Genomic DNA, 18,517 nt, shown 5'->3' with positions numbered 1-18,517 from the left:
GCGGCGGGGAATCGAGGAGCGAGATCCTTTCAGTATCGGGACTTCGACAGTACGAAGCCTCTAAAGTTTGATGGGGCGCGGGACCTGATTGTGGCGATGAGATGGTTTTCTGAAGTGAAGGGTTGTTTCTTCACATGTTCTTGCCCAGCTGACCAAAAGGTCAAGTATGCCCTGAATCTTCTCCGGTCAGGTGCGAACGATTAGTGGAGATTGGTGACTACCTCTTACACTCCTAAGCAGAGAGTTGTTGTTACTTGGGAGCACTTCTCTAAGATGTTCCACTCGAGGTATGTTCCATTGGTAGAGAGAGAGAGAGAGAGAAAGAGAGAGAGAGAGAGAGAGAGAGAGAGAGAGAGAGAGAGAGAGAAAGAGATTGGCTAATGAGTATCTGGATCTAAGACAGGGGGCTGAGACGGTGACGAAGATCATCAAGATGTTTATTGAGAGGGCTCTTTTCTATCCTGAGTTTGCTGCTTCTAAGCAGGCTCAGATGACCCGGTACTTTAGCATGCTCAAGACGGATATCCGACAGTTTTTTCCCACCCAGCGTTATGGTTCTCTCACCGAGCTTTAATAGGCTACGAGGAGGTGGGAGATTGAGATGGAGCTCCAGCAAAGAGAGTTGAGGCAGGCTCCTATTCAGTCTCAGCCTGCAGAAAAGTAGTTCAAGCTCGTTGATTCAAGATATGGAGGATAGAGGGGCCGCACTTGTGGGAAGTGTGGCAAGGTTCATGATGGTGTGTGTCGGTATTCTTCTTCTGCATGCCGCAATTACGGCCGGGATGGACACTTTATGAAGGACTGTCATCAGCAGGCTCCACCGACGAGCAATATGATCTGCTATCATTGTGAGCAGGTGGGGCATGTGAAGGCCCAATGTGCCTTACTTGCTGCCAGGCCAGTTCAGGTGCCAACTACTGTTACCCTGAGGATTACGGATGGACGCCACGGTAAGGCGGAACCCCCGAGGGCTTGGGGTCGTGCTTTCCAGCTCACAACAGAGGAAGCCAGGGCGGCGCCAGACGTCGTTACTGGTACGTTTCCATTTATTATTTCTCTGTCATGTTATTTAGTGGTATGCTTATGTTTATGGTTCTGTTAGGTACATTCTTAGTGAATTCCTTGCCTGCTCTTGTGCTTTTTGAGTCAGGTGCGAGTCGGTCTTTTTTATCTCGGTCTTTCAACATGGATTTTGATATGACTCTTGGTGAGTTGGAGTGTCCATTTCGGATTTCTATCGCCAACGAACACGGGGTTTCTGCATCGAGTGTTTATCGGGGTTATGCCTTAGAGATCTTTGGGTTGCCTTATCCGATTGATCTGATTCCTATTCCCATGGGAGATGTGTGCGTGATTGTAGGGATGGACTGGGTGAGTAGATTCGGGGCTATGATTGATTTTGAGGGTCAGCGAGGATTAGTTCGAACCCCAAGTGGGGGAGTTCTGGTTATTTATGGAGAGGGTACCAGATTGGGGTCAGCCTTTTGTTCTGCTTCCAGAGCTCCGCAGTATATTCAACATGGTTGTATGTGTTATCTGGCTTATGTGCTATATACCCAATTTGGAAAGAAAATTTTGGTCTCATATGTGCCTGTGGTAAGAGAGTTTGCAGATGTATTTTCGGAGGAGTTTCCCGGTGTGCCTCCTGAGAAGCAGGTTGAGTTCATGATCGATTTGGTTCCAGGTGCAGCTCTGTTGCTAAGGCGTCATACCGATTGGCAGCACCGAAGATGTAGGAGTTATCCTCTAAGCTTAAGGAGCTATTGGGCAAGCATATTATTAGACCGAGCAGTTCTACGTGGGGAGCAGCAAGTTTGTCAAAAAGAAGGATGGCTCACACCATATGTGCATTGATTACCGGGAGTTGAACAAGTTGACGGTGAAGAATCGTTACCCACTTCCACGGATTGATGACCTCTTCGATTAGTTGCAGGGTGTTCTCCAAGATTGATTTGAGGTTAGGGTATCATCAGATGAGGGTTAGAGAGGAGGACATGGAGAAGTCCGCGTTTCGGACTCGTTATGGTCATTACGAGTTCGTGTTGATGACATTTGGGCTCACCAATGCACCTGCGGCATTTATGGATTTCATGTATCGATTTTGATGACCGATGCTCGATCGATCGGTAATTGTTTTTATCGATGATATCTTGGTGTATTCCAAGACCAGGGAGTAACACGATGAGCACCTTCGAGAGCTTCTGGGAGTTTTGAGGCGAGAACGGCTGTATGCCAAGTTCTCGAAGTGTGAGTTTTGGTTAGGAGAGGTCCAATTCCTGGGACATCTCGTTAACCAAAATGGGATTTTGGTCGATCCGGCCAAGATTGAGGCCATGATGCAGTGGGAGGTTCCGAAGTCTCCCACGGAGATCAGGAGTTTCTTGGGATTGGTAGGGTATTATCGAAGATTTATTCAGGACTTTTCTAAGATTGTGGTACCCCTCACCCGTCTGACGAGGAAGGGCGTGGATTTCCGTTAGGAGCTTGAGCAACATATTACGTTCAAGACACTGAGACAGAAGTTGTGTGAGGCTCTAGTGTTGACCCTCCCTGAGGGTGTTGAGGATTTTGTTGTGTAATATGATGCATCCATCATTGGTTTGGGAGTGGTACTTATGTAGCGTGGGAGAGTCATTGCATATGTTTCGAGGCACCTGAAGCCGCATGAGATTCGGTATCCGACACATGATTTGGAGTTTGGGGCGGTGGTATTTTCCCTCAAGATCTGACAACATTATCTATGTGGGGTTCGGTGTACCATCTACACAGATCGGAAGATTTTGAGATATCTCATGAATCGACCGAATCTAAATAGGAGGCAATGTAGGTGGCTCGATGTAGTCAAGGGTTATGATTGCGAGATTTTGTATCATACCGGGAAAGCCAATATGGTGGTTGATGCCTTGAGCCGCATGACGACTAGTTCTGCCATTGGAGGCCTTTGTATGAGGATTTTAATTGATTTTCCATTGTTGGATTTGATAAGGGAGGCTCAGCCTGAGGGAGTCAAGAAGGAAAATTGGAAACAAGAGAGAGTCAGGGGTGAGATTGACAGGTTTGCTACTGACAGTCGTGGATTATTGACCCGATATGGATGGTTTTGGGTGCCAAATTTTGGTGGGATCAGGCATATAGTGCTGGAGGAGGCACACACATCCAGGTTTTTGATACACCCTGGGGACAACAAGATGTACCGAGATTTGAGACTTAGTTACTGGCGGTCGTGCATGAAGAGGGATATATCATGGTATGTTGAGAGGTGCATGACATGTCGGATGGTCAAGGCCGAGCACTAGAGGCTGCATGGCAAATTTCAGCCTTTGGAGGTTCCCATATGGAAATGGGAACAAATCACTATGGATTTTATCACCAAATTACCATGTACGACTAAGGGATTTGATGCGATTTGGGTGATAGTGGACCATTTGACCAAGAGTGCCCACTTCTTGGCCATTCATGAGAGCTCATCAGCCGAGAAATTGGCTGATGTTTATGTGCACGATATTGTCTCTCGACATGGTGTTCTAGTTTCTATTGTCTTCGATAGGGATGGTCAGTTTACTTCACGGTTTTGGCAGAGGTTCCATGTGGAACCGGGCACGATGTTGCATTTTAGCACTGCTTATCATCCGTAAACCGATGGTCAGAGTGAGTGGACTATCTAAATGTTCGGGGATATGTTGTGAGCGTGTGTGATTGATTTAGGTGGGAGTTGGGCTCCTACCTTCCCCTATCTGAGTTTTATTACAACAACTACCATGCCAATATCGATGCATCGCCATTTGAGCTCCTCTATGGGAGAAAGTGTCGTACCCTATTCTGTTGGGGAGAAGTTGGTGAAAGGGTCATGGGAAGGAATGAGGTAGTCCTTCAGACGATAGAGCTTATTCAACAGATCAGGCAGAGATTGCAGACAACTCAGAGTCGGCAAAAAATTACGCTGACTGGCGCCGATCAGAGTTGGATTTTCAGGTTGGTGACATGGTGCTACTGAAGGTATCACCGTGGAAGGTTGTAATACGTTTTAGGAAGAGGGGAAAATTGGGGCCCTGGTACATTGTGCCTTTTTGGGTGAGTGCCAGGACTGGCAAGGTAGCTTAAAAGCTAAATTTGCCTGAGGAGCTTAATCAGATCCATAATACTTTCCACGTTTCGCAGCTTCGGAAAAGTGTAGCTGATGATTCAACAGTTATTCCTTTAGAGGATATTTAGGTGGATGATCACCTAAATTATGTTGAGAGGTCGGTGGAAGTTTTGGATAGGAAGACAAAGACCCTACGCAACAAGGAGGTGCCTTTAGTAAAGGTTCAGTGGCAGCACCAGAAGGGTTCCGATTGGACATGGGAACTTGAGGCAGAGATGCATGAGCTTTACCCTAAGCTATTTGCAGTTGATGACTTCGAGGAAAAAGTCTAATTCAAGTAGGGGAGAATTGTAACACCCGTTCAAGGTATGAATCTAAATTTTCAAATGGTAATGTTGTTTAGGGTGGCCATGACATGGTGGAGCCTCACCACGGTGTGACATTACCATTTTGGGCCATGGGTTTTTATGGACCACTACGGCGTGGCCATGAGGTGCCACGACGTGGCAGCCAGTTTTGGTGAAACCATAGTCCTTTGGGCCTTGAGCCCTATTTAAAGGACATTATGGTTAGGGTTTCAAGGCCATTCAACTACCATCACCCTCTCAAGCACTAAAACCCTAACCATAGCCTCCATCACTGTTAGAAGCTCATTCTTCATTCTTGGTTGGCATTTTGAAGGAAAATGAAGCCCTTTGTGAGGATTATCATCTTGTAAGCAACATATTTATCCCCTATCTTCTCTTCTGGACTTAGGTGAGTGTTCAAGACCCAATATTTTTCTTGCTAGGTTGTTAGATCTTGGATCTGTCCCCTTTTATTCATGTTTGGTGGGTTTTGAAAGATGAGATCCCATAAAGCTTCCAACTTTATGAATCTCCAGACAACTTGGAGCATTTAACACTTTGGATCTGATGTAGACTTGAGTTTTGAGTCCATGCGTGGAATCTTGGCCCTTTTTGCCCTTGTTTTACCCTAAAATAGAAAGGACATGCATTGGACATGCATGGTTTTTATGGACCAGAAGATGTTGGAAACCCCTCTGGAAACTTTGAAGAAGTAACTCCATGGATTAACTGCATCATGAATGGAATTTGCTTTATGCTTCCATTAAGAAGATATGGTTTTGGATCTTGAGTTATTAACAAGGTTTAAAGGATAAAGTTGGAAACTTTATCCATCAAGGGTATGGTTTGGACCCAGTTTGAGCTTGGGAACTCCTAGAAATGGCTGGAAGATCAGCTTAAGGAATTAAGCCTTGCTGACTGATCACGCCGGTGTGGTGGTTGGGTTGAGCACACCTGTTTTATCGTATTATGACCACGACATAGTGGTTGGAATGCCCCAAACCATTGGTTTGATATCCTGTTATATACTAATTATGATTTGTTGAGTTTGCGGTAGATCTGTATGATTATATGATAGTTGATGTTAGGCGTTAGACTGGTAGATCTGTAGGACTGCATGTGATTACTGGTTTTATGATTATCTGTCTGTTGAGTAGGTTTGTTATCTATTATATGTCGACATATTATGTTGGGGTTGAGACTACTGCTTTGTGTTGTCAGTCAACAGATCGGGGCAATCCGGCCGGGAGGTTATTGTTGGATTATGTGTCTAAGCCCATAACTATAATTGGTATGTACTTGACCCGATACAACATGGTTCATTTGGGTTGTAACACTCTGGAACAATTTGATAGGATGGATATTTGAGAAAGAGGTTATTTGTGATTTATTAATATATTATAAGTATAATATATTAATTGAGAAGTCATATTATTTAATTAGTATTCATCAATAATTAATTTGGAATTAATTTAGTGATCAAAAGAGACTAATTAAATTAACGAGGACTGATTATGTAAATCAGTGATACATATGGTTTGGGCTATTGATCCATGATGGACTAAGCTTATGTGAAAGTCCATGAAATATTAGTCCATATAAATTATGGATCATAAGCCTAAGTGTAAGAATTAGGGTTTGCTTATGACTCTTGGAATTCTACATTATATATGTATTCCTCTAAAGCCAAAATTGTGCATTAAGTGTTCCTAGAAGCTCTAAACGATTAAGTGTCTCCAAACCTCTCTCTCAAGTTCCTCCTCTTGTTCTTGGTTTGTTATAAGACATTTGAGGCATCACACTTGAGGTGCTAGGCTCTTGAAAGACCAATTATACAGGCTACAACAAAGAGGTAATCTTCTAACTTACTTTTATGATTCATATGTCAAATTGTATGCTAGTTGTAGGTTTCTAGCTTTGGAAATTTTGTTGCATGTATAACTAGAGAAAACTTAGATCCAAAGCTATTAGGGTTGTATGTGTACCATAGGAGTGTTATAGTACTCAAAACCCAACAGTGGTATCAGAGCCATAGGTAGTTTTCTATTATATAGATGGATAGCTAATTGTTCAAAGTTGGAAAATTCGAAAAACTGCACTCTGACAGGAGGACTCGACGAGTCTATACATGAACTCGTTGAGTCCATGTTCATAAGTGATGAACTCGTCTAGTCCATTATCCGACTCGACGAGTTGGATCATCTGTTGGCAGTTTTCGGGTTGTTTGGCCTCAATTGGATTAGAATCATTACCACAAACTTTTTGTATCATAAAATTTGTTTTTTCTGATATGGTAATGATTATTCTCATCCAATTAAAAGATAAATTGTCAAATTTTAAGATAATTACTAGTTTATATGATAAAGCTAATTATTTGTAATTTTTTATTTGAAATTATCTTACTACAAGAATTGTATTATGATCAAATTGGTAGAAGATAAAAATGGTTATTTTATAAGTTTATAATTTGATCTAAATGTTTTTGAGGAGTTACAAATTTTGTCATCAAATTTGGAACTCAAAAGTTTTTTAAGGAGTTACAAATAAATATTAGTAAAACTGATCTTAATGTTTTTGAAGAGTTCCATAAGTTATGGAACTTGAAAAGTCTCATCTTCATAAAATAAATTAACTCCTTAAGTTATGAAGTTCAAAAGTTTTTCAAGAATTACAAAACTTGCCATCAAGTTTTAAAAGTTGAAAAGTCTCAATTAAGAAGCATTGAATTCATACAAACCCTAGTAATTTGAAAAGTTTTCAAAAATGTAACTCATGGGTTCCTAACTTAAAATTAATTAAATAGTTTAATTTGATTTAGCATCTTGATGTTTTTGAATAGTTCAATTAACTCTTATGGACTTTATTAATAGTTAATTAAAAGAGTATTATTAAATCCATAATCATATGGTTTAAGTTTAATTAAATTAAGAGTATAATTTATTAATAGATTAAACCATCAAGTATTTTAAAAAATTTTAAAATACACCCTTATACTATATAAAATTAAAGGTCTAATATACTATATATGTATAAGTTAAAAGTCTGTCTTACCGTTATTAGGCCTCATTCACGAAGCTGGTCTATAAGGGGTGTTTAAGGAAGCGGCCTATAAAATGACCGCCATTGGGTATACACTCCTACCCACCACACTCTTGACCAGTGGAGGGTCGTTTGCCAAACGAGTTTGACAGGACATTTAAATCCTCATTAAAAGTATAATGAAATATAAAGTAACTAAACTTTTATAAATTCCCAATATTAGTTACTTTAGGAAAAATGTGAATTTGGTGCTAACCCATGAAATTGTACTTTGCACCTTGTTAAGTCGTTAGTGGAGCGTGTGTGGTTAACTAGAACACTAATTTGGGGCTAACAAGGGTGGAAAATGGTAGCTTGATGTTAATCATGGATCAATAGAGCGTGTGTGGTTTACCGGCACATTGATTAGGTGATTTGTAACATTGAGAGTACCAAGCTAATTTGCATGGTTATTCACACCTTGTTTGTGATCCTCGGCATCCCATTCACAAACTTGAGAGGGCATAATCAAGATTAAACATGCCATTGAAAAGTTCAATGAATCTCAAAGGATCTAGGAATTTCAATTCATTTAAAACCTAAAGTTCATTTTCGTTTTTCATGGTGGAAATTGGTAAATCGTCATTTACCTACCTTCAAATAATTTGAAATTGGATTACGACATCCCTCTTCCAAATTGTAAAATATTGTGTTGGGTCCTAGCCTTAATATTTCATTTTGAGTGTTATATTAAGGACTTAAGTCAACTAAGTTGAATTTCTCCCTTATAGATGTCTAGTTCTGACAACTATGGTCTTCCCGAATCTTTTGGAAAAAGCTTTCCTCATGAAGATGATGTTCCCAAAAAATCATACTTCATTTCTTCCACCTCCTCCAATAATTCTCCCTAACCCACAAGTTCAAAGACTTGAAAAGTTCAAGGTAACTCAAGCCCTATTGGCTAGCAAACACCAAGATGGAAGGTCTGTGTGTGCACATGTCTTAGAGATGAAGTCACACACTGACAGGCTGGGAATGTTAGGATTCGTTGTCTCGAGGAAGTTGGCTGTTGACTTGGTTCTTCAATCACTTCCTAAGTCATATAGTGAGTTCATTAAAGATTACTATATAACAGATCGCGACATGACCCTTATCGATCTTACCTATTTGCTAATTGCTGCTGAATTAGAAATGATTTGGCGCACTGGTAAACCAAATTTGATTGGAAGATCTACTTCCCAAACTTCCATGGACAATGACAATGGAAACATTGGAAGTCCAGAAAATATTTCTCTTTCCAAGGGAAAGGGAAAGGCTAGATCTGAGATCGTCCCATGTATCATTCCAAAAGAATCTGTTTGTTTCTATTGCCAAGAGAAGGGGCATTGTTTGCGAAGCTGTCGTATCTACCTGAAGGACCACAAGGATGGTAAAGTCAAAATGTTTGACTCTGCTTCAGGTAAGTCCACTATCTAACTCTATTAAGTTCCTATTTGTAGATTCTTAATACATTATGCGACAATATTGCATTTTGATGTGTTTGTAGGATCGAAGAAAAGAAATGAAGCTTAAAGGAAGAGTAAGTTGAGTCTAGTCGCGAAGAGATGGATTTCGATCACATGGTTCAATGATTAGATTTGTGAGCTACTACTTAGGAGTTATGATAGATTGCTTAGAAATATTTAGAAACATAGTTTTCATTTGTAATTGCATTGTAAGGACAAGTTTTCCGCATTTTATAAATAAATAAAATTTTGATTTTATCTTATATTTATATCTCCTTGCAATGGCATTTGTGAAAAATTGATGTTTGTATATTTCTATTGTTAGCAATATTGGAAAATGGTTTTGATTCTTTCGTTTGTGGTAGTGTCATAATTTACCAAATAAGGAAAGATTCTCATCGTCCAAGTTTCAATTGGATAGAAACTTGGAATCATGCAACTTGTGTTGTATGATGAATGAGAACCTTCATCTTTGGGAAATTAGGATTAACTCCTTGTTCACATGTATATGTGAGTCAAGTGAAGGACTAGGGGATCGGGTGCACATAGATGTGCACTGGTCAGGTCCACCACAAAGAACAATAAGACTATTCGTTATGATTTACTAAAAGTTTAGTAAACATGGTTATACTTACGAGATTAAGTGTAATTTTGAATCATTGGAAAAGTTTCAATGTGTGGCAGAACGAATGAGAAGAATCAAATTAAGCAGAAAGATAAAAGTTTCTCCAAACTGAAAAGTAGGGAGAGTACTTTAGCATCATGTTTTATGATCATATTAATGATTATGAAAACCATATCACAATTGATCATCTAAGGACACCTTAGTACATTTGCATGGCTAACAAGAGGTATCGGGAATTGTTGAAATGGTTAAATCAAGAAGATGAGTCATACTTCATTCCAAAAATCGAGTCTTAGAGTTATTCTCCAAGATTGTTCCTTGAGTGACATCTTAAGTACGTTTATAACACATTTAGAATTGGTAGTTGTGATGTCTTTAAGACAAATACCAACTAAGGCCAATTGTATGAAGTGTTTTTTCTTGATAAGAACTGGCACTAACTCTTGACTATTTGTTTGTCAAGTAATGTTTCTTGACAAAAAGAAACTTATATGTCAAGGGGTCAGTGGGAGTCTTAAAGATCTTGAAAAGGTTCAAGAGCTAATCAAGAATAAACCCGTTATTAATTACTAGCACACGACTTAAGGTTTGTAACCTATCGTGTTGACATATTCTTGTTTCTATGCCCATTCCAATTAAGTTGACTACGCATGTGAGCTCTATAAGTTCTCAATTGTTTGCATAACAACCTGGAAGCAATGGTAGGCCCTTGTGCTGCCAGGTGGAAAGAAATTAAAATTGAACAAGTTCAGTCCATATGAGTTTGGATTTGTCACTAACCTTGTCTTGTGATTATGGTTATGAAAAATTCACATGGATAGGAACACATACACCATTAATCTAAGTGACAAAGGTTTCTCTCCAATTCATGAAAATGATTGTGAAGAAATTCTTTCACTTAAGGAGATAGCAATTGTGATATTTTCATTCTCAAATTCAATTATGATTACGACATCCCTCTTCATAGTTCGAATTGTGAGAAATGGCAAAAGGTCTAAACATTTGAGACTTATTGCTGTAAGTTATAAAATTGTTTAGACACACATGTGAGCCGTCTAAGGAAAGGTGTATGAGTTTAAGAAGCCTAGATAAAGTCTTGTCGAAGCATCTTGTATCAGAAATCTGAACTTTGGTAAGAAAGTGAACAAGTATTGATTTCTAGAAGTCCAGCTTATTTCTGGGTACATGTCAAAGCTAGTGGGAGCATAAGTGTTATGCTATTAAAGAAATAATTGTTATGCTAGTGGGAGCATAATCATTATGGTAAGTGTTGCAAGTTAGTAATGTTAATTATAGAAAACAAAAGTTTCAATTCACAAAGTTGCAGAGTTTGAAAAGTTGTTTTGCTATAATTAAGGGAGAGGAACTCATACTTCATTTCAAATCTAAAAGCTTAGATTGAGATTTTAATCAAATTTAGTCAAAGATATATATATATATATATATATATATATATATATATATATATATATATATATATATGAATACCATGTTGGAATGCTTCAACATTGGAAATTCTATATATGGAAATATTATAGCAAAAGAATGGTCAAGTATCATGTCTTTATGTAAGACATCATGAATCGTATCCAATATGCTTCGGGTATAGGATCGATTGCATAAGCTATAATATTCAAGTGTTCTAATTTTCTAAATGCCTAGGGTATTAAGAGGGAAAAAGGACTAGAACCGGATATGACTAAAGTTATTAAACAACTGTCAAGGACAATCTAAGGCTCGCTGAGGTTTGGTTGCTTGGAACAGTTGGAAGTATAGTAATGGATGGACCATATTGACATTATTATGAATAGACATGATTCTATTTATAATGAGTTGTCATATGGCATATATGGAATTGTTTCCATAATGGGAGATTGATATTAAGAATCTATTTATGCAAGAAGGATGTTCAAAGGAATGTACTTTGAAATTGAGACTTCGCTTCCATGGAATTGTTTTGTAACAATCTCCAAAGGAATACTTTGTAATATCGCTGGCAAACTCTCTGTGACTTTAGTACCATGAAATTAGAAAAGGTTATATTGCATGATAGTTTAGAATCAAACACATTATAGCAGTGACAAGAATTTGGTGTTCTTACACTTGCAGTAAGGATTTGGAATTATGAAATGAGGATCATTGAAATGTTTTCAATTGATCTATTTCACATAGTAAGGACCATAGATAAATATAGTGTGCATGCTTGGAGCATGGGATAACTATTGTTTTAATTCAAGTATTAAGTTGATAAATCGAAACATTATACAATGAATAATGTGTAATTAATATGGTGATTAAATAAAATGTGTTTTATTTATATTCAAAAGTTTTGCGACCATATTGGATTCGATTATTCTTGTGTTTCACTTTGCATCTTTTGACTTCCCGAATAACTAGGTTATTCAAACTATCCACATTCGATCACACTTTGGAAGTAGGTATTGAGGCTATACTGTCATGAATGGGTTTGTAGATTGTCTAAAGGTGTTTAGACATAGCACAAGTTTGCTGCAGTATTCATGAGTACTCCTGTAATAAGATTTGAGTATTGTACTAAACCCACGCTCATTTGAATCACTTCATGGATTTTATCGTGAGTGATCATGAGACGATAATATCTTATATTCTTGAAACCAAGACATGTGAGTTTTAGTTTACAAGTCGGTTGGACATTGATGATATGAAAACGCACCAGTAACTTGGTGTTATAAAACATATTGTTGTGTGTGATTTGATGAGTAACTAGAGCAAGCATTTGAGTCGAAGTTTATCCGTTCGTTTTACCCAATGTGGGATAAAATTGATATCTGTGGGCCCCTCGATGATTTAGTGATGACAACCCTAAGCGCTTGGCCAAGCCTGGACTGATTTGATTTGTTCAATTAGTCGGTCGTTATAAATTGGAAATCGGGAAACAACACATGAACAGAGAGAATGATTATAATCCATGTCTCAGTTCATACGATATCTAGAATGAAGGAATATATGATCCCTTATCTTATGGACGCGTTACTAATAAGATCAGAGTTCGACAACGGTCTTTTTGAGAGCTACGATTGCCAATCGGAGTTTGAAGTCGTACTTGCAATTATAGTTATTAGACTTATCCAAGTGGGAGACTGTTGGATTATGTGTCTAAGCCCATAACTATAATTGGTATGTACTTGACCCGATACATCATGGTCCATTTGGGTTGTAACACTCTGGAACAATTTGATAGGATGGATATTTTAGAAAGAGGTTATTTGTGATTTATTAATATATTATAAGTATAGTATATTAATTGAGAAATCATATTATTTAATTAGTATTCATCAATAATTAATTTGGAATTAATTTAGTGATCAAAAGAGACCAATTAAATTAACGGGGACTGATTATGTAAATCAGTGATACATATGGTTTGGGCTATTGATCCATGATGGACTAAGCTTATGTGAAAGTCCATGAAATATTAGTCCATATGAATTATGGATCATAAGCCTAAGTGTAAGAATTAGGGTTTGCTTATGACTCTTGGAATTATACACTATATATGTATTCCTCTAAAGCCAAAATCGTGCATTAAGTGTTCCTAGAAGCTCTAGACGATTTTGTGTCTCCAAACCTCTCTCTCAAGTTCCTCCTCTTGTTCTTGGTTTGTTATAAGACATTTGAGGCATCACACTTGAGGTGCTAGGCTCTTGAAAGACCAATTCTACAAGCTACAACAAAGAGTTAATCTTCTAAATTACTTTTATGATTCATATGTCAAATTGTATGCTAGTTGTAGGTTTCTAGCTTTGGAAATTTTATTGCATGTTTAACTAGAGAAAACTTAGATCCAAAGCTATTAGGGTTGTATGTGTACCATAGGAGTGTTATAGTACTCAAAACCCAACAGTTATGGGCCAAGGCATTCCAACCGACAGGTTGTGGGCCAGGGTAATCCAATCGGGAGGTTGTGGACCCAGTAAGTGATTCCAACCGGGAGGTTGTGGGCCATGGTAATCTAATCGGGAGGTTGTAGACCCAACATGCTAAATTGTATATGTTATGTTTTGCGTGGTGGTACTTTGGGGGAACTCACTAAGATTTGGCTTACAGTTTCAGTTTTTATTTCAGGTACTTCTGATGATCGCGGGAAAGCGAAGGCATGATCATGCACATCTTCCTGTTTTTATGATTTTGGATCTTGGGAAAAACTCTGATTATGTTTATATTTTTGAAATAGTGGTTTTGTAAACACTTTATGGTTGAAAAGGGTTATTTTTGAAAAGTTAACATTTATTGAGATTCTTGGGATGTTACATTAATATAATATATGTATGAGACAGGTCAGTCAAATTGCTAGTATGCCTCATTCATGAAGCCATACTATCAGGGGAGTTTAAGGAAGGGGCCTATAAAATGACCGCCATTTGGTATCCACTCTTACCCACCGCTCTCTTGTATGGTGGAGGATCGTTAGCCGAACAGATTTGATAGGACATAATCTCATTAATAAGTATAATGATATAAAGTAACTAAACTTATTTTATAAAATCCCACTCTTAGTTCTTTAGGAAAAATTTGAAAAGTGTTCTAATCCACAAAATCACACATTATACTTTATATGTTGTTAGTGGAGCGTGTGTGGTTAACCGACACACTAATAGGGACTATAACGAGATATGATGGCCATCTCGAAAATTATCGTTGTTAATGGAGTGCGTGTGGTTCGACACATTAAGAAGAGGTGATAAATGACATCGAGAGTGCCAAGCATATTTTTATGGTTATTTACATCTTGTTTGTGATCCTCAGCATCCCTGTCACAAATAGAAGAGCATAATCTGAGATTAAACATGTCATTGATAAGAATCAATGAATCTCAAAAGATCTAGGAATTTCATAGTTCGAAATTGGTGAATTGCTTTTACCTACCTTTCATAAATTCGCAATAAGTTTACGACATCCATCTTCTTAGTTGTGAAATGTTATATTGGATCCTAGCCTTAAATATTAATTATGGGTTAAAATATTAAGGGCTTAAATCATCTAACTAAAACTTTTTTTTTCTCTATAGATGTCTACTCTTGATGATGCTTTTGCTTCTTAAAACTCTTCCCACAAATTTTCACTCCTCTCGATCGTGTCCAAGGTGACATTGGATGCCACCAACTACAATGATTGGATGCGAAACATCAAGATGGCTCTTTAATATGAGGTCAAAGAGTATGTCCTTGAGAAAGAACTAACTGAAATCGATGAAGCCACTTCTACTCCTGAAGAAATAGCCTCCTACAAGAAACACTATGATGACCCGACTAAGGTTGTTTGTATCATGGTTGCCACCATGACTCCTGAGTTGGAAAAGTTCTATGAGGACTACTGATCGTACGAGATGAACTTGGATCTTATGGAATAGTTTCATAAGAGAGCTCGTCAATAAAAGTATGAGGCTGTCAAGGCACTTATGGCTTGCAAATTAAAGGAAGGAGAGTCTTTCTGCAACCACATGCAAAGAATGCGAAGATATATAGAGTGCCTTGAAAGGCTTAATGTGAATTTTGATGAGGAGTGGCCATTGATGTGGCCCTTAACTCCTTGCCTCCTTGTTATGACGAGTTCATTCTACCTTATGATTTGAACAGCACAGAGACCACGTTGGCCCAACTTCACAACTTGTTGCGAATAGTTGAGTCAAGACTAAAGAAGAATAAAGCTCCTAACTCCAATAGTTCTCCTATCCTTTCCATTGGGCAAAACAAATGAATGAAGAGGAAATGTGGTCCTAAGCAGAACTGGAAGGGCAAGGCCCATGTTGGTTCGTCTAGCATTAGCCCAAAAGCAAAACCCAGTTCTGTCATTCCTTCTGTTAGTGATTCCAAAAAGGCCATTTGCTTCTATTGCAATGATAAGGGCCATTAGAAACGAAGTTGCCCCAAGTACTTGCAGGACATCCAAGATGGCAAAGTGAAGCCATCGTCTCCAGGTATTTAAAATATTCAAACTAATAACTCACAACCTACTCTTTCTTGGGTCCTTGATACTGAATGTGGTTTTCACATTTGTTCTGATTTGCACGGACTAAGAGAAAGTGAAGAGGTGGACCATGGAATGATGAATCTGATCATGGGAAATAGGCGATCTTCTCCTGTTACAAAGATTGGAACTTGTAGTCTTATGCTTAGTAGTGATATTAGATTAGATTTGGTTAACCGTTGCTATTTGTCAGAAATGACGCAAAACATTATATCTTTTCATGCACTTTTTAGACAAGGTTTTTGATATTGGTTTAATGATATGAATGGATGATTTTGGTTTATAAGAATGGCATTTTTATGTTTGAAGTTTTACCTTGTGATGGTGTGTACAAAATTGTGATTTGTGTTGATAGCTTAGGTAATATTGTTTTTCATATTGATTCATCTAATGGCTAAGACAAGGCATGTTTGTGGCATTTTCGTCTTGGGCACATTAACAAGAAACGCATTGCCCAACTCCAAAAGGATGGAATGTTGGAATCATTTGACTTAAGACCAGATGATGAATGTGAATCTTGTCTTTTAGGTAAGATGAAAAAAATCACATTTCACTACATCTTGTGAAAGAAGTGAGGTGTGTTGGATCTCATACACACAAATGTGCGTGGGCCCTTCAGATCCACCACATTTACACATGATTATAACAGATATGGTTATATCTACTTAATCAAGCATAAATTAGAAACCTTTGAAAAGTTCAAAGAGTTTAAATATGAAGTTGAGAAATAATTAGGAAGGAAGATAAAGATGCTACGATCTGACAGAGGCAAAGAGTATCTTAATATCGAGTTCCACGACTATTTCAAGGAATGTGGAATTGTTTCACCATTGACTCCTCCTAGGAGCCACAACTTAATGGTGTGGTTAAAAGGCATAATCAGACCCTATTAGACATGGTTCGTTCCATGATGAGTCAAGCTCCTCTTCCCATTTCTTTCTGGGGGTATTCCTCAGAGACAGCCACCCATATCCTCAATCTTGTCCCTACCAAGAAGGTTGCCAAAACACCTTATCAGATGTGGACAAGGAAAGTTCCCTCGTTAGCACATGTCAAGGTTTGCGGTTGTGAAGCTTTCGTTAGACGAGAGAATCGTGACAAGCTAGAACCTAGAAGTGAGAGATGTATTTTCATTAGTTACCCGCAAAAGTCTTTTGGATATTTGTTCTACAGACCTAGTGAAAACATGGTCTTTGTAGCACGAAGGGGAGTATTTCGTGAGATAGAGCTCATATGCAAAGAGGACAGTAGGAGTACCATCGATCTTGAAGAGATTCAAGAGTCAACCAATAAAGGAGCCTTAGAAGATACTAACATTCAACCAGAGGATGAGACTCCTATTGAACCCTTTGAAAAATCATTTCCTATCCGCTGATCTAGTAGAGTTAGCATGCCACCTGAGTTCTATGGTTTCCATATAATGTCAGATGGAGACATGTTAATCAATGATGGTGCATTGACAATCTGGATGAGTCAGGAAACTACAAGGAAGCAATGGCATGCCTAGAAGCTTCCAAGTGGAATGAGGTAATCGGAAGCGAGATCAAGTCCATGTACGGTAACCAAGTTTGGAATTTGGTTGATCAAGAACCTGGTCGTAAGACAATTGGTTGCAAATGGATGTTCAAGAAGAAGACTGACATAGATGGAAATGTACACACTTTCAAGGCATGACTGGTTGCGAAGGGCTTTACTCAAACCCCATGGATTGACTATGATAAGACCATCTCACCAGTGGACAAGATACAGTCTATTAGGATAATGCTCTCCATATCTGCTTTTAATGATTATGAAATATGGAAAATGAATGTCAAAGCTGCTTTCCTTAAAGGGAATTTGACTAAAGATGTTTACATGAGTCAGCTAGAGGGTTTTGTAGATGCAAAATTTTCTAACAGAGTGTGTAAGCTTGAGAAATCCATTTATGGATTGAAACAAGCGTCTTATAGCTGGAATCTTTGCTTCCATGAGAAAGTCAAGGCATCTGGTTTCTCTAGGAGTGAAGATTAGTTATGTGTATGTTAAGGATAGTGGGAGTATAATAACCTTTCTATTATTTTATGTTGATGACATACTCCTTATAGGAAACGACATTCTAACTTTGCAAGAAGTAAAGTCTTGGCTTGGAAAATGTTTTGCTATGAAGGATCTAGGAGATGCGACCTATATTCTTGGAATAAGAGTATTAAGGGATAGAAAGAAAAGACTAATTGATATTAGTCAAAGTACATACTTGGATAAGGTAATAAGACAGTTTAGTATGGAAAATTCCAAGAAAGGAGAGCTACCTATTTAGAGTAATACCGAGTTGAGTAAGACTCAAAGCTCTAGTACATATGAAGATATAGAAGAAACGAGTCGAGTCTCATATGATTCGGCTGTAGGATCGATCATGTACGCTATGATATGTACTCTCCTTAATGTGTCTTTTGCTTTAAGCATGGTCAGTTGCTTTCAGAGAAACCTTGGCAGAGATCACTGGATAGCAGTGAAGAACATACTCAAGTATCTATGAAGGACAAAGGATCTGATTCTAGTCTTTAGTGGTAGTGATACTTTGAGAGTAAGTGGGTATAGTGACGCCATATTTCAAACAGATAGAGACAATCTTCGTTCTTAATCTGGTTGGATGTTTATGTTAAATGCAGGAACAGTCACATGGAAAATTTCCAAGCATGACATAGTGGCTGATTCTACTTGTGAATCAGAGTACATAGCAGCGAGTGAAGCATCGAAGGAAGCGGCTTGGCTGAAGATATTCTTCAGTGATCTCAGAGTAGTTCCGACCATTTAGGATCCAATGTAACTTTTCTGCGATAATGAAGGAACGAACAGTTTCCTTGACCAGAGAACCAAGAGATCATGGTAGATCAAGACATATTAACAGAAAGTACCATTATATCAGACATAGAGTTGAAGAAGGTCATCTCAT

The sequence above is a fragment of the Lactuca virosa genome, chromosome 9 (genome assembly GCF_052849685.1).
Source record: "Lactuca virosa cultivar CGN04683 chromosome 9, Lactuca_virosa_CGN04683_v6, whole genome shotgun sequence".
NCBI classification, from domain to species: Eukaryota; Viridiplantae; Streptophyta; class Magnoliopsida; order Asterales; family Asteraceae; genus Lactuca; species Lactuca virosa.
The sequence above is the reverse complement of the archived record's forward strand: the minus strand, read 5'-3'. Positions refer to the sequence as shown.